This window comes from Gobio gobio (assembly GCF_949357685.1).
Source record: "Gobio gobio genome assembly, chromosome: 24".
In the NCBI taxonomy this organism is placed as follows: Eukaryota; Metazoa; Chordata; class Actinopteri; order Cypriniformes; family Gobionidae; genus Gobio; species Gobio gobio.
In genome coordinates this window covers 24635909-24659413 of record NC_137120.1, presented here as the reverse complement: position 1 = coordinate 24659413, position 23505 = coordinate 24635909, and the positions used below count along the sequence as shown (strand labels likewise).

General features: G+C 37.8%; 1 protein-coding gene across 4 annotated transcripts in view; it reads left to right on the top strand.

Moving 5' to 3' along the window:
- Positions 1 to 23505, top strand: part of add3a (adducin 3 (gamma) a) — a 133265-nt gene that overhangs the window by 40200 nt on the left and 69560 nt on the right. For 3 of the 4 annotated variants that reach the window (XM_079807136.1, XM_079807139.1, XM_079807134.1), the window contains exon 2: positions 297 to 349. The gene's annotated coding sequence lies outside the window, so the exon portion shown is untranslated. Of the gene's footprint in view, positions 1 to 296; positions 350 to 19062; positions 19215 to 23505 lie in introns of those variants that run through there. The other variant, XM_079807140.1, reaches the window with a different exon arrangement.

Here is a 23505-nt window from a genome sequence, read left to right as displayed (position 1 = left end):
TGAGCTAGGAGTTATAATTTTTAAGATTCAAAGACTTTTGCCTGGCCTACTCTCTATGTTTTTCCATTTATCAACTGAGGGGCTTGTCTAGGGAGTTTTTTAATCTTTTGGCTTTCGTGTGCATTCCAAGCGTTTGAAGAGATAACAAGGTATGTCAGATGAGGGAGGAAGTGCACCTATTCATTTCGAAAGCTTTGAGAGAAATCTTCTGGTAGCTGATGTTTTCTTTCTTATTTCCAGCTGCAGCGTTTATCACTTTGGATGATGATTGTTGTGTGTTTGTTTGTTTATTTCAGGTGATCCAGCAGCGTGAGCGCTAACAGGCGGTGCAGTGTCAGGCTCCCAGCAGGTAAGTCTAAATAAAGCTCATTCTCACAGCGAGTCCTTCCATTGAACCTTGACTCGCAACACCTTTTCATTCAGCTCACAGCGAGACGTTCCCTCAGGGTACGACCTTTGCTCGAGTCTAGAGATGCTTTTAGATCAGAATGTTTTCAGAGGCTAAAAGTGTATAGGCTGCAATGTTTGGAAATGTTGACTTAATTCTACATATGCAAATTAGGTTATTATGGATATGCAACCTCACAGCAATACGTAACAATTTTACATGTTGCTTAATTGAAGGCTAATTTGTACAAATTCATATGATCTCATTTAGGGTTGGGTATCGTTTGGGTTTTTTTCGATTCCGGTGCCAAACCGATACTTTTAAAACGGTTCCGGTGCCTAAACGGTGCCTGAACCGATACTTTTTTTTAAAAAAAGGCCACAAAACGAGGTGGATGACATTAAATGGCTTTTTATTTATTTATTTGTTATTTAAATTGAACCATTTATTAAAAGTTTAATGCATACTTAAATGTATGAATATAAATAAATACAAAACACAATTTACTTATTTACAAATTATAATTGACTTATTAACAAATTCACAGTAAAACCTAAGCCACCTAACCCAACTACAACAAGCCAAATTTAACTCTAAATAACAGTTACAGTAATAACAGCAGTCGTCTGTATTCTTGCTCTGCTACAAACCAGCTTCGAGCTTCAGCTTTATTTTGAAATATGATCATATTCTCTGGCTAAATATTTTTGAACGCATCGTCTTAATGTTTCCATGGCGACGCGTCATGTTTCTCACATGACACACAGCAGCCGCTATAGCGCTGACAGCTCAGCTGTATCGGGTTTATTTCGTTTTTTCTTTTTATTCAAAATATTCACAAACTTCTTAACTGTGTCACAAACTATCTGATGTTCAAATGTGTGAGTGAATGTGTGTTAGTTGATCTATAAAGCGCAATGGGCGGCGCCATGTTAGTTTGCGCCTCAGAATCGGATCTGTCGGATTTACAACACTTGAGTTCATTCTCGTCTCACGAAATACATGAAAGTAAGTGACCAGTGAACTGGAAGAAGAATAGAGTAAACTATATAGTTACTATATAATGTGCATGTATCTGATGTGAATAAAACACGTAACGTTAGTCAAATTATAACCGCCTGAAAGGATTGTCATAGCCGCTTTCATAGACATCAGTGTGTGTTTTTTGCTAGCTCTACTTATGAGCATTTAAATGTCTGAAACCTGAAATAAACATGATGTCGTTGAAAACACTGAATAGTTGTCATGAGTTGTGATGTGACCAGCGCTGAGCGTCTGTCTCTGGCTCAGCCAAAGCGCGAAAGCACGTTTGAATTTTGGCACCGAAATGAGGAACCGAAATCTGCGTTCTGATTCGGTCCGGTACATACCGGTTATATAAGTACCGGTGCCATATTGGAACCGGATTTCGGTACCCAACCCTAATCTCATTAGTGTATTTTAATTTGATCTATTTAAACCCCTAAGTTTAGGGGCGGGGTTAGGGGTGGTTCTTCATAATGAGTTTCTTTTAAAATTTTAGTTTTCGTGCAAATGCATACCAAATTGCCACCTTGTAAAATAGTTAAATTTTCCCATGAGATCGACGTGTTGGTCTGTCAATTGATAGTGTTTTAATTTAGTTTTTTTTTATTTAGTTTTTTAATGACCATTTCCAACATGAATATCTAGTGAACAAGGTTGTAAATAAATAGAAAGGAAATTCATTTTTATTTAAATACAATAATGTATACTCAAAATGTACCACAAGTATGAAAGCAGAAATGTATCCGTACACAGACATTTTAGCAAATGACTATAATCTCAAAATGGTCAAATATTGCCGAATATAATATGTGTAAGATAAAATGACTTGTCAATATTGATATAAGATAAATCATGAATAAATTATGAATCTTGTTACTTTTAATGTTTTCTGAAAGTTTAGAAGTTGTAAAATTGCAAAAAAGTTGTACAGTTTTTAAAGACATTTATAAAATCTATTTATGCCTGTACTTCTTTCTATTAAACTTAGGACAAACTACAAGACAGAAGCTCATCCCGTGTCCATGTTAAACACATTTTGTTTTGTCGTGTTGTCTGTGGGGTTGCAAATATTTCAGAACATTTCCAGAATTTTTGGAAACTACCCAGGATTTTTGGGAATTTTTTGGAAACTTTCTGGAAAGTTTTGGAAATTTACCGTAAATGTTCAGCCCCTTTGCAACCCTAGTTATTATTGTGCTTATTTTACAAAACTAATCAAATACCATGTGCATCATGTAGCTATAGTTCCAAAACTCAGTTCTCACGCAAGCTTGTGTGACTTTACTGAGACTTTTTGTTAGTGCGACGAGGGGAAGGTCAACATTGGCCATAATTGACCACTTGGTCGATTTTGTGTCAGGTTTAAAAATCTACTGTTAGTTGTTAGATTTGTGTAAACATAAATTAGTGTGTGTTTGGATGCCCTAGTCTCTGAATATCATGTCATATTGTTTGACTACTAGTGACATTTTCAGCTGGAAGTGTTTAGTCCCAGACCAAGTAATGCTGTTTCTACGAAAATGGGCTCTTGTGTGGATGGTTGGTCAAGTGGCGTTTTGGGCCGTTTGACATGAATGTAGTCACGACGACCTGGCGAGACGTTTTACAGTCCTGGAGCAGGAATCGCTGACGGCTGTAATGACCAAAAACCCAAAAGCAGCAGTTTACAGCCTCCCTTCTCTGTCGCAGTCTCTCTCTTTTTCTGAGCTCTTTTGATTAATTTAACATCGCTGCAGTTCTTCCCGCTCCTTCGGCCGCTGAGAGAGAGAGTGATGACGGCGCGTCCCTGAGCATTAGCATGCTTTACGGGACTGTGGGGAGAGCCCTCAAAAACGACGTTTAAAATGGTTGGATTACACTTCCTGAGTGATTTCTGACGTCTGGGAAATGCAACTGAAGCCCTGTAGATTTACTAGTTAGGTTTGCTGGGCTTTAGTGGCATAAAATATAAATGTAGTCAGTTGACTTGAGGCGAAGTGGTTTTTGTTTTTGAGTTTCCCTAAATTTCTTCTTGGGGTCAATAACTTATTTTGAAGTGTTGTTTCTGGTCTTTTTGATTCTTGGACTCTTGTTACAATGATACAATGATGTTGCAATTCAGGGGCGTTTGAGGACATGGGAAAACAAACAGTGTGTGTGCAGTCACTCTGAGTAGCCTCCACTCATGCTACTAAGTATGACAAGTTTATTCATAATGTACATTTTCAGTGCACAAATGATTTTCGTCTGATTTACCAGATTACTCATTAAAGTGATAGGACATCTCTCATCAGCTCATCATAGTATAGTTGTTTTTGTTGTTGTTTTTTCAAGGATTTTCCATCAATTCAAATGATATTAGTCACAGCAAATGATTTCTGATTAATAATCAGCTATAAATATAAAATACCTGTAAAAATTCACACAAAACGACAGAGTCAGGGCCAAAATATGACCCTCAAAAATCATTGATATCAGAGGTATCAGATAATCAGAGATATTGATAAATCAATTAATAACTAAAAAAAAAAAAAAAAAATTGCAAGTGGATAAGTTGTTTAAATTTGCAATTTGATAACCAAATGACAAAAAATCGAATCAAAGGAATTACTAAAAACAAAGACAAGCAAGCAAACTGAAAATGCAGTATAACGTTTATTAATCAGTAAATTAGAATTAATGATAGCAAATAGTTATTTATACACATACAAATTTTTTAAATGCGTTCGTCAGTAGTCACTTTATTTATTTTGTTTTATATTTCTTTTTATTTTATTTTATTTTGTTTTGTTTTTTTATCTTATTTAATTTAATGTAATTTAATGTAACGTAGTTATTAATTAATTAATTAATTAATTTCATTATATTTTTATTTATTTTTGTATTTATTAATTTATTCTATTTATTTATTCATTTTGATTCATTTAATTTTAGTTTTGTCACATTTGGGCCTCCATGCAAACCATGCCATTGCTGCTGATTTAGCAAAGAACGATTTCTGCATTTCAGATTGTTTACCTCCATTGTAACTTTCCCAAATTAAATTATGTCTAGAATTTTCCATTGTTTCTGTATTGTTGGTATGTTTTGATGTGTCTTTTTTACTCTGGATAGTCTGAAGTCATTGCTTAAAATTCACTTTCAATTTACTTTTTGTTTTATTGTGGTCTGTGGTCTGTTTATGATTGTGAAGTCATCTGTGATCATTTCTACACTAATGGCGTAATAATCTGTCGCTGAGGTCTTAGTCTCGCTTTACTTGCTGTATGTGATTTTTGGCTAAACCTACATAATGCGACAGCTCTAATCAGGGTTACTGGTAAAGTGGATTTGGGCTGTGTTGTTATTGTAATCCCATAAATCATAGTTCGGTGTGAGTAATGTGGATTTTGATGCGAAAAAGCACAACGAGGGACTAGAATGAGCTGCTTTCGATGATTCGTTCACCGTTTTGGATTCTAAAGAAATGACGCATAGTGAGCAATTGTTTGTAGAGTCAAATGACTGACACGATTTCACATTTTATATGTTAATGGAAGGTGAATTATGTCTCGAAAATAGTCCATACATTTACAGGATTTTTTTTACATCTTTTGAACGACAAACAAACACTGATTTCTGTCTGCGAACCCCTTTAACCGAACACATGGCTGATCTCTGCTGCCTCATTCTTTGGCTGGACTACAAAAAAATGTCCCAAATGCCTCCTCAAGCCTACACTTTCCTCCCTAGCCCCTCTCCTCCCTTCTTTTCTGTCTCTTTTGCTCTTTTTCACTGCACGCGCATACACAAAAGCCCTCTGAGCACTGATATCCCTCCCCACCTCCGTTATGATGTCATTTGTGCAAGAGTTTGGGAGTTTAAACAGACATGGCATGAGAGTATTTTACCATACTGCTAAATGCAATAACTACGCATTCTGCCCAAACTGAGTTACGATTTTAATCCTTTGTAGTCATAATTTTGGATTTGGAAACCTCATAGGGTATAGGGATGACCTTGAAAGATTTTGGTAAGGTACACTAAAGTAATTCAGGGGACCTGTTACCACAACTTAAATAAATGCATGGTTGCAAGTTAAAATTTCAAATGTATTGTTTTAATTAAACATTTAAAGTTGCAAACATTATTTTGTAGAGTTCTGTTCATAAACTTAATTACATCAACTTAATATCGTCTGTAATTTAAACTCAAATGTCTGCGTTGAGGGCTTTAAAAATAGGTTGTAGTAACTTAATGAAATTGTCTTGAACTTCAGAAATCAGGCAATGGATTTCAAGTTTCCAGCATGCTTTGTATTGGACTGGATAAGGAAAATAAATGTTGAAATTAAGTGTTATTTATTTGTTTTTAGTGAAGGGAAAGACCTGTTAGTGTTTAATGCTGTTGTGTTTGACATTTTAAAAGAGTTTCTATAATGTTGAAGTTTTTGTGGTTACCATTGTGCTGAAGAGTAGATACATGAAGTTAAACACTACATTGAGTCTATAAGCAATGACTGCGCTAATGCCAGTGACAATAATATCTTACGTGTTCATTTAAATATACATGTTAAATAATGTTAGCATGTGCTATGATAGCTGTTGATTTGAACTGAAATAGATAAGATTGATTGGTTCCAGGGCTACAACTTGGCCAATTTTTTTTGAGTAATCAACCTAAAAAATTGTTTATGCTACAAATTAAGTTCCTCTAACTCAATGTAGCTTGTTGGTGGAATGTAAATTTACTCAAAGTTGTCATAACAAAACATATCCCAAAAACAATTGAGAAGAACGTAGTGGAGAACAAATCCAAGATGTCCTTCAAAGTAAGCTAAATATTGAGTCTAAATATATTCTCATTCCGTACCAAAAAAAGAGATGGTACGTTTTAAAGAGATTAAAACATTTGATTTGTACATTTGAAATGTACTTTTATCCAATTTTTCTGAGTATGGTGTGTTTTTTTATGCTTGTTTAGAGTATCAAACATTAACCTTAGCAACATACTAACACTTCAAGGCCTCAATATACTTGATAATCGAGGAATGAACTAGTGACGTCATTTTGAACAAAATCAGGCCAAAACAAAGTTCTTTGGCAATCGTTTCTGGCGTTTTAAAGCAGTGAAAGCATATCCACATTGCTATAATCTGATGATTTCTAAACTTTACAGCTGTGATTTTTTATTTATTTTTTATGTTGTTTTTTTTGTTTGTTTTTTTTAAAGAGGAAAGTGCGTGGCACATATTCATCTACATATTCATTAAGGTACCTCACGAACTTTCGGACGAACTTCTGAGGCAGCGCAACGGTTTAATGATCTACAGCAAAATAGAGTGAACTTTGGTGAAAACGAAGCAAATATTTATTTACTGCAATACAATTTTTGCTGAAAATGTCATAAAAAGTGGAAAGCTTTGATCAAAAACGTACATTCACACTCAAACGGACCACCAACCCTGCAACTTTCAGCTTAACGGAATGGAATGCACAGGATTGTGGGAAATCAAATGAAGGATAAATCTGCTGCCTTTAAAAAATGTATCAGATGAAGGTATCTTAGGAGACAGGAAGTGAAGCTAACATTGGATTTGGACGCGCCTTGATGCCTTCCTCTGAACTAAAAGCAGCATATTTAAGCTTTCAGACACAGCCATAGCCTTTTAAAGTATACTCCATTTGATAGTATGTGTGAACACAGGCATTCAGCACACTAGAAAGCTTGATCTTTGTCGAATAAAATGTCTTCGTACTCTTTAAAAGTAGAGTTGTGTGCATTGGTATATCGGCCACCATATCGGTATCGGCCAATATATGTTCATTTTTAAAGGGCACCTATTATGTCCCTTTTTACAAGATGTAATATAAGTCTCAGGTGTCCCCAGAGTGTGCCTGTGAAGTTTCAGATCAAAATTCCTTACAGATCATTTAATATACCATTTTGAAAATGACAATTTTTGGGTTTAAGAAAAATTAGCTGTTTTGTGTGTGTCTCCTTTAAATGCAAATGAGCTGCTGCTCCCTGACCCAGAGGGCGGAGCCTTCACAGCTCGTGAACACCATAGACTGTAAAAATAATATGAACGTAGTGTCCGTGGCGTCACTCATAGGATTCTGAATAGCAGTTTTGAAGTGTAAAGTAGGGTCGAGCTGGCTGTTGCCATTTTGGCAGCGCGTCATCGCGCGCCATTCCCGGATAACAGAAAATGGGCAAAGAGGCGGGACGTGGGTGGAGCTAGGTGATGTGTGGACTAACAGACAGCAGACAAATGGCTATCCACCTGTCACTCAAAGTGGCCACGCCCTTAATTATGCAGAACTTTAAGGCTTTATATAATGTAAACGAATGAGTTATAAAAAAAAAATCACCCCCCTCACAGTTGTCATGAAGGGCAAAATTAGATATAGACCGAAACCACAATTTGTACCAGGCTGTAAACATGTTTTTTTTCCTGTTGTAAAGTTGGGCATTTTAAAGGGTAAGTTCACCCAAAAATGAAAATTCTGTCATTAATTACTTACCCTCATGTCGTTCGACACCCGTAAGACCTCCGTTCATCTTCGGAACACAAATGAAGATATTTTAGTTGAAATCCAATGGCTCAGAAAGGCCTCCATTGGCACAATGCACTGTACACTCTCTGTACACAAATTTGTCTGATATCTTAAAGCTGATAAATAATGGATTATGTCCTTCAACTGACACACTTAAGATGCGCACTGTTCGCCATGAAGGTTTTGAATTGCTTGAAATATGATTTTACTTCAAAAAAGAAATTTTTTTAAATTTGCACAACAAGTCTGTCATATAAGGCTACATAAAATTATAATGAGAACATTATAATTCTGTGCTTGGGACATGGGTTTTAATAGTGAAACTTGTTTTTGTAATCAGGCTCTTAAAAATTATCGCCCAATATATCGTTTTTCGGCTTTTTAAATATAAAGAATTATTGGTATCAGCAAAAATATTAATATCGATGCATCCCTAGTTGTGTGTATCTCTCTTAACCCATACAAGTGCTCATCATTGTGTGCGTCTATAGTTGTTGTGTCTCCAGTACTTTGTTGTGGTTTTTCCATTTCTTCCATTACTTTTTCAACTCTGAAACAACGGCCAGTGTTGCCAGTGTTCCCTACATTTGTTCTTGTTTGAGATGCCGTTTCACTCTGATATATAATAGGGAAGAAAAGACTATCGCAACTTCCATTTCCGACTTAATGTAGATAGCCAGGCAATCTAGCTTTTGGAGCGGAGCCTGTGTCTTACATGGATAGATGAGATTGTAAAGCTGTTGATTTCTCTGCTCTGTGGTCTTGTAATGTAATAAGAGCCTGACTGCATAAAAGGACTCACTCCCACTCTATACAGTCTGTCGAGTGACTTCACTGCTCTAGAATGCCGAAAACACAGTTAAAACGCAGACACTCAGTATTGAGGGTGGGATTATTGTGTGTGTGTGTGATTATCCAGTTGGGTGTTTTTCTCACAGGCTGCAGTTGAGTTAACCATGATGGCTCATGGAAGTGCACTGCACCGTTGATCTGCTGCATGTAATTGCATGTATGTTTGCGTCTGTGTCTGTATTTACCGAAGGCAACTTCAAAGGGCGCTTGTGGCAGTAAACCAATGGTTGTTGCGCACTTACTGGAAACGGTTTGCTGAAAAAACAGCAAGATTTCGTTTGTCTGGGTAATCTGAAGTGATAGCAGTGATCGATCATGAAAACGCTAATTGCATGACTTGACTTTTTGAGACAATTATACACAAAGTCAGAGGCCTGTGTGATATTCATTGATACCTTGTTTGAAGATTCATCACAAAGACTCTTTGCGAATGAAGCAGTGTTTCTATCCCATGTGTTCATGAGAACAAAATCGTCACTTCCTGGGAGATTGGTGCAAAATATCTGCAATAAAATGGAAATCGGGGAAGAAACTATGGCTTTTTTCCCCCACACATCATAAATTACTTGTGTCTCAGGGTGTGTTCACACTTGGCATGTTTGGTTGGACTAAAACAAACTCTGGTGTGATTGCTCTGTTAGTGCGGTTCTTTTGAATATGTGTGAACGCTGCCATCTGAACAAGCAACCAGAGACGCTTCCAGATGAACTCAGGTGCGGTTCGAATGTTATATGAACGTAAAACGAATGTAAATGAACCAAAGTCACAAGATGCCTGCCGCTGTTTTGACTCCTTTACACATTTTATAAGCTTTTCACAAGTTCTCAGCTGGTTAAAATACTTTAGGGTTAGGTATTTAGGGTATTTATCCGCACACAGCATTGTTTTGAATGTTCGGTAAGTTCCGTTGCGAAATACGTCATAAAAGCCGACCAATCAGTTTGTGAACGTAACCCTATGCCTTTAGTTTCAGAGCCTTTAGGTTCAGCGTTAAAATGCCACTGTGAACGCCGAGCAACCCAGGACAAAACGCTTTTTTTGGTGTGAGCACACCCTCCAAGTGCGCAGACAAAATGCAATAAACGCTGTCATGTTATCTTGCTTTCAGATGCCTGATGTTTATGAATGTAGTCATTTGAGACACTTCTGGAAGAAAATTAAACCAAATCATTTTGATGACAGACTTTGACTCAGGCATTTCAGAATGACCAAACCAACTTTTGGGATGCTGTGCAATGAAATCTGGTTTGTCCAGTTATCTAATCACATACTCTGTTAAGGCAAAAACACTTAAAGGAATAGTTCACCCAAAAACATTTATTATCCCATATTTTATTCACCCTCAAGCGATCCTAAGTGTGTATGACTTTTAGCCAAACACAGTTATATAATTTTTTTTTAAAAAGCCTTATAATGGGAGTGAATGGTACCCTAGATTTTGAAACCCAATCCATCCATCATAAAAGTAATACATACGACTCCTGGGGTTAATGAAGGCCTTCTGAAGTGAAGTGAAGTGATGCGTTTTTGTAAGAAAAATATCCATAATTGTAACTTTATAAACTATAATCACTGGCTTCCGGTAACGGCCGTAAGCGAGTCAAGTTCCGGCGGAAGAGTGACCTCTGACCCGCACATGACGTAGCATGTAGGAGTAGCGTAAGCTTAGGTGAGACGTGAGAGTAGACGCCTCTCTCCATTCAAACAAATAGGTCTGGGCAACAAACTCAAGCTCCACCCACATTTCACAAAAAATCTTGTTTTAGACTTCTAATTCGTGACCGGTGTTTTGTTTTTCTCTATCCTCTGCACTTCAGTGTTCGTCAATACGTCATGCGTCGGGTCAGAGGTCACTCTTCCTCCGGAACTCGACTCCGAGTTACTGGAAGGGATTATAGTTTATAAAGTTATAAATATGGATATTTTTCTTACAAAAACGCATCGCTTCGCTTCAGAAGGCCTTTATATTAACCCCCTGGAGCCGTGTGGATTATTTCTATGATAGATGGATGCACTTTTTTGGACCATTCACTGCCATTATAAAGCTTGGAAAAGTCAGGATATTTTTTTTAATATAACTCTAATTGCGTTTGGCTGAAAGAAGAAAGTCATATGGAGTTATATAGGATGGCTTGAGGGTGAGGAAATAATGGGATAATTTTCATTTTTGGGTGAACCCTTTAGGGTTTTTTGTTGCGCATTGAGGGATTTATTTGGTTAATGTGACCCTGGACCACAAAACCAGTCATAAGTCACACGGGTATATTTGTGGCAATAGCCAACAATACATTGTATGGGTCAAAATTATCGATAAAAAAAAAATAAAAAAAAATGTATGCCAAAAATCATTAGAATATTAAGTAAAGATCATGTTCCATGAAGATATTTTGTAAATTTCCTACTGTAAACGTATAAAAAAAATAGTGCATAGTAATATGCATTGCTAAGGACTTTTTTTCAAATGAATGTTAAATTAAATTGGACAACTTTTAAAGGCGATTTTTCTCAATATTTTATTTTTTGCACCCTCAGATTCCAGATTTCCAAATAGTTGTATCCCGGACAAATATTGTCCTATCCTAACATACATCAATGGAAATCTTATTTAATCAGCTTCCAGATGATGTATAAATCTCAATTTCAAAAAAATAATCCTTATGACTGGTTTTGTGGTCCAGGGTCACAAATAAATTTCCATCGTGGTTTATGCACGTCATCTTATCAAATGAAATAAAAAGTATCCACCTCATTTTTAGAATTAATCCGGTGGATGGAAACATGGCTATTGACAGGCCCAGTTTAGCGCCATCATATTTCTGATTTGCCACCTAATATTTTCCTCATAATTTTCTGAGATCTCGTCCAGTACTGCAAATGAACATTTGCCTTTAGCAGCTGAAATGAGCTTCTGCATTCTCATTCGTGTTTTTCTCAGTTACATTTGGGTTCGTCTCACACTGTCCCCTCCCTGCCTGATCTGATTTGTTTTGTGTCCCCATCAACAGACACATTGTGCTGGCTGTTGATCTAGTGTGCAGTGATGCATTTGGCTTTCATAGCTGGGCAACCAGGGCAGATAGGCACCCAAAGGACTGTTTTATTGGTGCTCCCTCGCCCTGACACTTTCTTGATTGTTTGGGGTTGCCAAAGGAGGGTCAAAGCAACCTGCTCCCAACCTGCCAAAACCCCAGAAGCTCTCTGATATAAAACTGTGTGTAAATTACTCTCTCTGTAATAGATTCACCCTGAAATGATGTCCCTGAAACGATCACCTTGTTTTGTACTTTGAGAGTTTTGCAACAGCCTTCACAAATCACAATGAGGCATATTAGTTATCTCAGCTCTCAAACGCAGAGTGTTTTATTACACATTTTCAATAATCATCCGTGTCTTGGCACAGGAAATGTAAATGACCATTGACGGGGTCCAGCCCTTTTAATCACCCTTAACATGTCAGACTTATCGGCCCTGTCCAAAAATACAGTTTATCTAACCTTAAATCTGGCACAGAAACAGGAAAAGGCTTGCAAATATGATTCTCTTCCAATAATAGAGGTCTCATAACCACTTCTAGGGAAACCACTTCTAGTTTCACAATCGTACATATTAAGAGCTCAGTTTTTTAGATGCCTGTACGGTATTTGCAGTTGTATCATACAAATAAATAGTTAAAAAATCATACATTGTGATTTCTGGATTTTTTTTTTTTAGATTATGTCTCTCACAGTGGACATGCACCTACGATGACAATTTCAGACCCCTCCTTGATTTTTAAGTGGGAGAACTTGCAAAATAGCAGGGTGTTCAAATACTTATTTTCCTCACTGTAAATGGGGCTGCTCGATTATGGTAAAAATCATAATCTTGATTATTTTGCTCAATATTTAAATCACGATTATTGGTGGTGAACTGGTGATATGATAAGTCTTATTTCATGATATCATTTTAAATGTCTGTGAATTTTTTACTTTCTTTTTTTCTGTCTTTGTGGTGAAGTAAAGCAAATTCTTAATTTTTAGTCAATGTCAGGCCAATTGAATAGTGTCCAAATCTGTTAATCCAGACTTTTTTGTTTCATAAAGTATTTTGCAAGCCCCCTAAAGACCCAAATCATTGATATAATACTTGAGTATGTAGTACACAACTTGCTAATGCCAATTAATCTCTGATTAAGTTAAATGTAAAATAATTTAAATGTGTTGCACACTTTTGTATGCAGATAGGAGCATACAGTGTGCACTAGTTGGATCATGGCAGTGATTTCTTCCCGTACATATTGAAGTGTACACTATAGGTCATGCGTACTTGGTGCCTGATTGTTTTTTGTATGGCATTCACACTTAATTAACAAGTTGGCCACTAAAATATTTCAGAGAGCACTATATTGGATAATTAAAAATGGCTGGATGTAGCCGTAGGCCCCAAATTGACTGTAAATTTTCAAACAAAGACGTTAAAGTTGTTTGGCAGTTGACATTTGGACTCTTCAGTTGCCCTTTGTCAAGGTAGCACCATATTTAATTTTTGACAGGAATGAAAACGAGGCTGTGAGGGGTAGAATGCAGTGGGTTCAATGGACTGTGCTGTTGTTTAACAACACACCGATTGTTTAGCTGATGAAACATCTTTCTGGAAAAAAGAAAACACCATTGTAAAGACGTCTATCCCTCACAGCCTTGTTTTCATCCGAGTTAAATTCAGTATGGCGTCTAACCTGACTAAGGCCCATAGACATGTTGCATGCTATTAGCTAACTGCTACGTTTGGTTGCAGCATTGCTGCAATGTATAATATGGGAATATTTTTCATTTATTATTCATCCCCATGGAAAAGACTCTAAGTATGGCCATTACTCAAATAAACAGATTTTACTTCCCCCTACAGCATTATTTAAATTCTACTGAGCTGCTTAGTCCTGGCTGATTTTTCATACACACATCTGGATGTTGACCTTTTGTGAAACGGTGTCAAAGTCCTTTAAGTAAAGGGTTGAGGGGAGTTGCAACAACAAACCTGTAATGTTTTTAAGATGCACGTTTTGAAGTTTTTTTTCTCTGATGCTGAAAATGTAGAATATTAGTAATCCCTTTAAGGCAAGTCAGGTATGGTTGCCGTCTTGGTGAAACACTAAGCAGCTACTTTCTGTATACAGCAGTAAAACTGTTGTTTAGTTGATTTTTTTTTTTTTTACATAGTGTTGAGGGGAAGCAGACTATTGGTTTTATGTGTGATCATTTGCTTGATGAGTTTTGTCAGCATTACTTTTTCAGCTCCATCTTTTGTTTTTTTGTTGGTATTGTTCAAAAATAACAATAGTTTAGTTGAATAGGTAATGACAAATATAATGAAGACTCTTTCTCACGATTATATGTCAATAGCATTTCAAATTAGCCAAGAAATGTAACTAGAAAAAATCTTTTTTGAGCTACAAATGTTAATGATGTGATTGGCTGCTTTAACTGTAAGGCGGGGCTTCTATTCCTACAGCCACCATTTTGAGCATTCAGTGTCTGCAATATTCAGGTGCCAATCCAGGTGCCCCAAATCAAAAGTGCCCACCTCCATATGTCTGTGATATTTTGGTGCAGAAATATAGTAGGGTCCTCTAAGGGCCCCCACATGTCATGGGGCATTGGCTTTTTTCGAAGTCCAATATCTGTACATTTATGGTGTGTTTTAAATGTTTAGGTTGTTGTCACTGAGGGCAGTTGGCTTGGTTTAAAAAGAAAATCCCGAACTTGTCCTCAATGCCTCTGATTCCAGAGCCTTAAAGTCCCCCTGTAGTCAATAATTGTATTGCATTAAAACTCCTCTTTTATCACCAAAATTACATATTTAAAAAAAAAAATGTTCCCTGTGAAAATAATTTCTTCTTCTTTTTTTTAAATAGCTTGAATATAACTCTACACCCTTGCTTCATTTAGTAAATGTGAATCCATGAACATGCAAATTATCCCCGCCTCCACTCACTCACACCAGCTCAGAATACCTGATCCATTCGGTCAACTTTACTGTAGTAAATGCTACACAATGACAAGTTGTGTTATACTGGTTAAATACTGGTTTAATTCAGCCTATATGTTTGAACCAGAAGCTGATTCTGACTTGCCTACAAGTCGATGTATCAGAATAGTAATGTGTTTATGTATCGCTCTCTACAGCGTCAGACACATAACGGTTAATTGATAGGATTAGCCTTTGACTTGACTGTTATCAAACAGCTAATAATGAGCTGTTAATATTACACAAACCATATTCCCGATCGCCATCTCAGAGTCAGACAGCTGCCTTCTAAAAATCAGCATCCTTAGAAACGCTTTGAACAACTCAGAACGTCAGTCGAGAAAGGCATATTGTTCATCATAATATCGTAATATACATCATATACATAAATCACTCGCTATATTGCTAAATTTACCCAATTTTTCATATCAACAGAAAAATATACCGTTTTAATCTGCTGCTTCACAGCTAAAGCCCGCCTATGCGTTGACGTGATTGGTTTGTGACGTAGAGGAACAACTGCAATTTCAAACCACGTTTTTGAGACTGTCTTTGGTTCACTGCAGTTTTAAGAAGAAAATACTCAGCAATGGTGTTGACTGATGAATTTGCACATGGTTTGTCTTAAAACATTAAAAACACCCATATAGGTATATAAACAACATTAAAAATGCGATTCTTTAACCATCACAGAATTTTTGTTGCGTAACTCTCAACTATACATTAGCAGAATCTTCCAGCTTCTTGTCAACTTTTGGACTGCAAGAGACTTTCCCTCCTACATGAATAATTGGTTGCATATTGATTTTTAACATCCCAGAGAGACCCACACTTGCAGAGGCCCAGCTGAGGGCTTTCATTTGGGTTTTCTGTGGTAAACAGTACACAGTAATATTTTATCCTCCTATAACTGTTGTTCTTCACTGTCTCCTTTGGTCAGCACTCCCTAGCAGAGCTCGGCAGTTCACTCGGCAATTAAAAAGACATCAGGAACCACCGATTGTGAAGGAAAGAGCTCTACGTGGATGTTTTGTTTGTATTAGGCTTTCCCATTTGAGATGGTCAACGTCATTTTTTAAAATTTGTGTTTACATTTACAGCACTTGCTTTGGTCTTACAGACTCCAAGGGAGATTTTGAGACAAAATAGACACGTTTACAGATGACTTACTCAGCAGAATAGTAAGTAAAGGCTCTATATAGGCAGAGTTATTCAGATGCTAATTCAGTGTCACTCTTTGTGCCTCTTTAGTTAACAAATTGACCCGGGGACAACCGTTTAACAATACTAAAAACCCATTAAGATGATACAACCAATTGGGAGCCCAGCTTTTTGTTCTGAAAAAATGTTGCAGGAGAAACTAGCCTAGCACTAACTGTCAAGAGCTTCTTTACAATCACCACCGACACTGGAGGAAAGATTGTGGCTCTTCTGGTTTCAACTCACATGTGGGGCATTAACCAACCCCAGCGTATGAACCCCATATGAGAGATGTGTTGAGTTTGGTTTTAATGGAGGTGAATTTATGAAGACCGCAAGAGTGGGCTGTTAGGGTGAACCACAGCTCTCATCCCTCATTCCCTCACTCTTTTCCCTCAACACCAATCAAGATTTAATGAAGATGAGAAGATTCTTTATTATACCACAAATGAGATGTAATGAACATGTATTTAGCACAATATTTACTCAAAATACATAGAAATGTTGTTTGTAGATTTCTTAACCAGGTATGGAAAATAAATTGGTACCATATTGGTTATTGGCCAATATCAGGGATTTAAAAAAAAAAAAAATTTATTGGTATCAGTCTATATCAAGGCCGGTTCATTCTGCTCTGACAAATGCAGACAGATGGCAACATTCACCAGATTACAGCACTTTGCTTCTCAGACATTCTAATTCTGATGTTCAATTGGCGAAAACATGCTCCAACAGTCGCCAACAGACTCCAACAGGGGTAACGCACTGATCCGACAAAACCCAAAAAAGCATTTAGAATTAAATATCTAAAGCCCTGTTTACACCTGGTATTAAGGTCGATTGGATCACAAGTGGATGACGCTAAATACAGGTGTTAACAGGGTCTAAAACTTTTTGAGCTTGTCCACTTTCAACCACTTCCAGAGGTAGTTGAAAACACATTTGACCGGATTGCAAACAGTCACAAAAGCCTACTCTCCACCTACTGACTTAATGCGTAAACATTATGGGAAGGGTGCTAGCCAGATGGGATTTTTACCTTTGTTACCTGAAGACCCAAGTTTGGTTTGAAGATGAAACGTGTACCAACCACAATGTTCTCACACCATTCATATGTAAACTGCACAAGCTTATTTTGTCCTTTATGTCGACAGATCTGAAAAAGCCCATACGTTTACCCGCCCATAGACCCTTCCCTCGAAGAAATCAGGACAGAAGTGGTTGAAATTGGAAAAAAGATACCGATTAAAACACCAGGGCCCTCATTTATCAACAGTGCGTACGCACAGATTTGTGCATAATGAGTGCGTGAGAACAGTTTCACGTAAAGTGTGGGTTCTTCCAACTTGTACTTATACTTAGAAATGTGTGTAAATATAAGCACACCTCTGAGCATGCTTGCGCAGAGAATCTAGTGGTAGAATAGCAACACTACACTTAAAAAGCATTTAAGAGCGTATGCATTAAGCAAATCACGTATGTCTGGTTTCCTTTAATTACAAAACACTCAATTTATCATTTTTGTAGTTTTAAACATGATGCGTAATTGGTGTCAAACCCTATAAAAGACAGCTGTGACAAATGTTGGATGCAATTATTTCCTTGGACCCAACCTACATCCAATTCCCTTAGCAAAATCCTCAACAAGCTGAAATAAAATGGGGCTTTCCTGCTATCGCCAGATTCCCAAACATAATTGGAGCCATAGACTGCATCCACATCGCCATAAAAGCACCATCAACCAACGATTTTAATGATGCAAATAGAAAAGGGTTTAATTCTGTTAATGTGCAAATAATTTGTGATGCAAATTTGTTGTTGTTAAACATCGTTGTGCAACTCATTCTATGTTTGTGAAGTTCCTCTTCTTTGTGTTTTCTCCTCACTGCAATAATGGCAATCTCGTGACTTTTCAAAGGGAAGTGTTGGTTAATACATGGTTTATTGGAGGCGTTTCCGAATGCTAATAACCGTGAAAGTGAACGAGCATAGTACTTGCGCACATGCAGGATTTATCAACAATGATTGCTTACTCATGTGCGTAAGAACTGTGTGCGCATGTTTGATAAATACGGATTTTCTTGTACTTAGGCACATTCTAAATTTCATTCGTAGGACAAAATATAGAACCTTTTCTAAGCACTGTTGATAAATGAGGGCCGTGGTGTAAACAGGAATCTGTCTTCCTCATCTACTTGTGATCCGATCAATCAAAACACATCTTAATACCCGGTGTAAACAGGGCCAAAAGGCTAGTTCACCGACAAACGCCGTCAGATGGCAACAGACACATTTCTCGGTACCGTGTGAATTGGCCTTTAGATATTTAATTCTACATGCTTATTTCCCCATTTTCACATTTAGATTACCTTTGCCGTCATCTAAAACTCACTTAAAATTGATCGGAAAAAAAGAATAACACTGTTAAATGTAATCTTTAGCCAATCTCAAAATGAATATACATTTTTCATGCTAAACATTTTAATTTTGTGATGCCTACTTTTTCTTGTAATTTACTTATAATTTCTGGTCATTTAATTTAGACTAAATAGTTACAGCAGCCATAGCATAATTATAATGGGGGAAAAAATTGGCCAGGTTTATCTCTGTTAGTTCTCCATTTCTGATTGTGGATCTACAAAGCAAACTCTTGGCAGTCTTTCAGCTTTGAAGGCTGTGTTAGTTTGTAAGACCATTTGAAAGCTGCTTCGGCTTTGTTGCGGTCTGATGCTGGGCATTGTTCGGACCTGGTAACCCTTCAGAGACCAATGAATGCCACATCTGAAGAAAGTGAGAAGACAAGAGCGAGGGGAGAGAGGAGGGGGCTATCTTTTTTTTTTTGACCCTGGTAGTTTTTCATTTTACCTCCCCACACCTCCCTTCAGTTCTAGAAAAGACTGCCAGAAGACCAAAAGAAGCAGAATCGGGGTGAAAAAAGACTACAGCCTTGAACTTGAACAAAAGCCAGCCAGCAGGGCTTTATTGCTGCGACGGCCTTCTACAATGTGCCAGGAGAATTTTAATCAGAGACCCCTCCCAATTGTGTGTGTGTCTCCTTTCTCTCTTTCTGTTTCTGCCTCGGTCTCTCCTAACCGTGTGAGATAAGTATTGTGGTATCTTCTCCATTGGAGACTGGAGAGCCCATATATAGGAACCCTGGAAATTTGCGCATTGAAGTGTGAGGAGATACAAAACCTTGAGAACAGGAAGTCCTGGAATTCGAGCAGGTGAATTTTTCAGTCTTGATTTTTCTTCTGTGCTGAGGTTAGTGTGCCTTTATCTCCTCTGAATTTTTGAGGTGCATTCCTCTGCATTTATTTTGGACTAGAGCGGTAATTCAGAGTCGCCTTGCCAAGCGCCACTGTCCTGATAAGTCTGCATTTTTGAGTTCTTAAGAGCTACTTAACATAGTAATAAAAACTCTGTCCTTCACTCACCCTTATGACATTCGATGCTTTTGCATTGGCTCTTTAAACTTTTGCATTCTCTTAAAACTTTCATTCCTCCAAGAAATTTGCATTGGCTCGCAAAATTTTTGCATTCTCCCAAAACTTTTGCATTCCCCTGAGATAGGTACTTCCAGATAGGTACTCTCTACAACATTGTAGGAGTTTCTTCAAAATTTTTGGGTGAACTATCCCTTTAGAATGAGTGTGCATGTGAGCTCCTGGACCTCAGCCGTGGAGGTGAGTTGTTCGTATATTATTGTTGTATTCAAACTGAATTCTCAGAGCTGTCATCTTGCAGTCGGGCAAATAAATAACTCATTAACGTACAAGGCAGCAACCCTGGGCCCGAATCCAACTTCGAATCAAAGTCAGATGGACTTGCCTCTGCAAAGCTCTCTCTTCCTGAGAAGCCTTGAAGAAAAACCTTGACAGATAGATCTTTGTGTAGGTCAGAGGTCAGGGTGTCGACAATATGCTTCAGTTTAATAGCAAAAGGAGACATTTTGCCTAAGGGCCGAAGGTAGCGAAGGTGTGCTTGAAGTAAACTGATGCTGAAACCAGGCTCTGCCGTGTCATTTCACTTTTTGCCTGAAGGGCAGCATGCAGGGATTTGAGTATGGCAGTCAACGGGTGAGTTTGTCTTTCATTTGTTTTTGTTTACTGACGTGATCTTAAGTGGGCATAAAAGCAGGTTGCTTACAGGCCCTTAGGCCCATTATGCTCTGTGTTTCCAGATGAATGCTTCCCGTTCATAGATGAAATGCTGTGAAAACCACACCAGTCCACATGATTGCTCTGAATAAACCTCATGCCATGTATGTGTTTGAGAGGAAGAATCCTGAATTGTAGAGCTGGGATAAAGGTTCGGTTTGATTCTGATTCATTTGTGTATATTTCAGTTAACCCTTAAACGCATACCTAGGGTCTTTGGTGACCTAGGGTCTTTTTTTAAAAGTTAGACATCAACCTTCTACTAAAATGATAAAAGAATGCCTGTTTTCCCATTCATTGGTTCATAAGACTAATTTGTTTTGGGAATTCGGATTACACTGGTCGTGCGGTATGTTATTGAGGCACAAAAATGAACCAGTTCATAAGATTCATTTGTTTTGAGAATTCAAACTATACTAGTTGTTAGTAAGATTTGAGACTAAAAAGAACTGGTTTATAGGAGTCATTTGTTTGTGAATCAGACAAATGTTGGTTGGTGTTATATGTTTGTTTTTGCACGCAGCCTTCTAGACGAACTCATTGGAAAGACATTTATTTCCATTATTTTGAGGTACATGGTCTTTTTATGCCGTAGTGCTGAATTAGGTAGTCTTGCCCCAAACGGTTGACACGCAGGCATATTTTTTTGCTGTTTTACAGATTCTAGGACTGTCATACAGATACCAATGGAATTTCCCAGGACACCTTTTTCTGTAATATCTGTGAACATTTTACGCTTGGCATTCCAAAAAGAAGTCACTTACAACTATTTTAAAATCATACAACACTATAAACATTGTGATAAATTTAAAAGGACCCTTCTTTTTTCTAATGTCATGTAATATTTACCGTTTCCAGATTCACACTGATGGTGTCGTCATTTATGTAAAGTGTTTGAGAAGTAGGAAAATGTTGATATACTTGAGACTTGATTATTTGGAGAAAACAAAACCACAAAATATGAGCATAAGAATTTTCAGAATTTTTGAGGTAAAAAAAATGAAAACATCTGGTATGTAAACGTCTGTCTGTTGTTAAAGGGGTGGTAAAACACATTCTTTTGAAGGCTTGATTGTGTTTGTGGGGTGCACTGTAACGTGTTCATTCTTCGTTTAAAAAAAAAAAAAGATTATTTTTCATATATTTGACCTTTATTCTACACTGCTCTGTCCCTCCTTGTAAAACGGTCTGATGGTTTCCGGGTTGTATGAAGCCAGTCCCTCAAAAATACGCAATGGGCTCAGATTGGTTAGCTGGCCCAGTGTGTTCTGATTCGCTAACCGCAGTGCACGTTTATCGGAAACGTCACGCCCCTTACCTTTACCGGAGGCTGTGCTTTGGTCAGTATTAGAAACAATGGCTTCAATAAAACCATAACGTTACCAATCTGAGCCCGAATCAGACCCCGACCATTTTAGTGAAGATGATCGAGCAGAACCTGTTCATTCCTCAAGAGTAAAGACTGCGGATCTATAGTGATCGCTACTGAATGGCACTGTTACATTTGTATTTTTAGAACGATTATAGCCAAATATCTGTCGCAAGAACTATTAACCCAAAACGAACACTAAACATTGGCTTTACTATAGTAGCCAAATCACACACAGAACCATGTTTAGCATGCCTGTAGATAAACAATACATAAAAGCTCTAATCAAAGAATAATTTACACTAATGCCAAGTTCGCTGTTGAGATTTTAACGTTAGTGTTTGTAACGTTAGGTGTTCGTCGGATAACGTTAAGTATGAATGAGCATTTAACAGACTGGTTTGCAGAACAGCGTTGTCATCTGTTTACTTCCTTGCTACAAAGTACAATTAACCTATTACAGGAAAACACATAGATGAAAAATAAATCAGACTTACAGGTTGTGGCCCGTAAACAGCTTCTGTTTGTAAATCCATCTTTCAGGACAAGCCGTTGTGCGAATCCTGCATTGAACTCGCGAAGCTTGTGAAAGCTTTCCTCCGTGAAATGTGCAGCGCGCGCGTTGTGCATCCACACACTGGCAGTGTTTGTCTCGCGCAGCTGACGTTGTGCAAATTCTGCATTGAACTCGCGAAGATTGTGGAAGCTTTTCTCCGTGAAATGTGCAGAGGGAGCCACGCGCGTCGTGCATGATTCACACTGGCAGTGTTTGTCTCGCGCAGCTGAACCGCGGTGAATTGCAAATACAGACGAATATTGTCCATTATGTCACATTTTCCAGTCTTCTCCTCCGACCCCTGTCTGTCCCGTGATTTATGATGGGCAGCATATATCTGCGACCTGTTCCCCTCTGTCTCAAACACACATGCATATAACATGCTGTATGTTAAACGCTCTGCAACGCACCCCCGTCCCTATGAAGGCTGAACAAAGCAAGTACCCCAGACCTGCAATCCGTATGAAAATAACATCGTTTCGTCGGCATTGCAGCAACACCACTCCAGCCTAACTATACCACAACAACGCAGCGATACAAAATGGCCTCGCCTCCCCTTATTTAATATTCTCGGAGGAGGGGTTTATGTAAATATTGGGGCTGGTGACGTCACCAACCCTGGAGGAATGTCTAGTAGTCCCTACCGGCCGTTTGCTGTAGTCCTTAGAAATTGATTTCTTTAAAAGGAAATATCTCCCTTTGCTTTAAACTTTGAACGTTGTAACTTTGCAGATGTTGTTTATGCTCAAACAGCAACATTACACGCTAGCTAAAGTTAGAATAGTGAAATCGTGGTTTACCACCCCTTTAAGGTGTATAATTACGAACAAGCTTTTGTACTATATGACAGCCACTGTGTCAAGCATTGGGAAAGTGGAAGAGCCGGCTCCTGTGTCCTCAGGCTAACCATAAATCATTCATTTTTGATCTCGTTTACAGTGTGAAAAGATGCTATCACTCAGCTTCACTAGTGCATTCACCCACGCATCCCAGAATCCCAAGAGCTACTCAGGATATGTGCACAGATGTCATTAAAGAGTCAATCAACTGGAGTGAGTGCCGCTTTCCCCATTACTAAAATTCCTGACGACCGTCCCAAGAGATTAAAAAGCTACACTTCAAGAGAAATTTTGCCAAAAGCCAGACAATATCCAGTTGCCTGTGGTTTCAGCGCTTGCAGTAAATTACTTGACGTTATTACTTTTGTTCTGTAAACTGGGATCTGAAATCCACACTGGCACTATAAGAGCTGTAAATCATATTGTAAGTTCTCTAATAGAAGATCTCTGTAGCACTATGATATTAGGTGATATTTTCAACACTACTCACAATGTCATAAATAATGCCTCATTTTTGCTCCAAGATATTTAGGGTATATAGACATTTTTTTAGGTTGTTTTTTGGAATTATAGATTATCACAAGTAGTCACACA